This window comes from Nicotiana attenuata, chromosome 8 (genome assembly GCF_001879085.1).
Source record: "Nicotiana attenuata strain UT chromosome 8, NIATTr2, whole genome shotgun sequence".
NCBI classification, from domain to species: Eukaryota; Viridiplantae; Streptophyta; class Magnoliopsida; order Solanales; family Solanaceae; genus Nicotiana; species Nicotiana attenuata.
In genome coordinates, this window is record NC_031996.1 from 36545762 (window position 1) to 36546477 (window position 716).

A 716-nucleotide genomic window follows, 5' to 3' on the forward strand; every position below is an offset into this window, starting at 1 on the left:
AACAACTCGAGTGGTTGGAGCAAATTGTAGTACGCGGTCGTGATTAAACAGTGTCTTGTACGTGATAAGCGTAGTAGTGTATTTTTATGTTTCCCTTGTCATGTGTTTGTATTAGTTGTACTGTTTGTATCTTTAGATTTGCCGCTTTTGTGTTTGTGTTGTCATGTTCAAATAAAATTGCTGTTCAAATTCTGTTTCAATAAAAATGTTGTTATAGTAGAGTTGTTGTCATTAAATACATAATGTATTATTTTCTTCATAGAATTGTTCAAATATTCAACTTATTATTGTTGCTAAAGAACTTCAAACTAAATTTTTTTAAAAAAAAATTATATGTAAAGCGTGGTATAATACATACATTTTGCTGAGTTGTCATGTCGTTCTAAAAAGGCTGAAAAACATGTGAAAACCATGTTTCGTGTGAAGAAATTTAAAATGTTAATCGTGGTATAATATTACGTTTTGTTGAGTTGTCATGTCGTTCTGAAAATAGAATTTTTTTTTGAAAAATTAAATATGTAAATCTCAGTATAATACTACGTTTTGTTGAGTTGTCATGTCGTTCTGAAAAAGCTGAAAACCCTGTTTCGTGTCAGAAAAATTTAATATGTAATTCGCAGTATAATACTACGTTTTGTTGAGTTGTCATGTCGTTCTGAAAGAGCTGACAATCATGTGAAAACCCTGTTTCGCGTCAGAGAAATTTAATATATAAT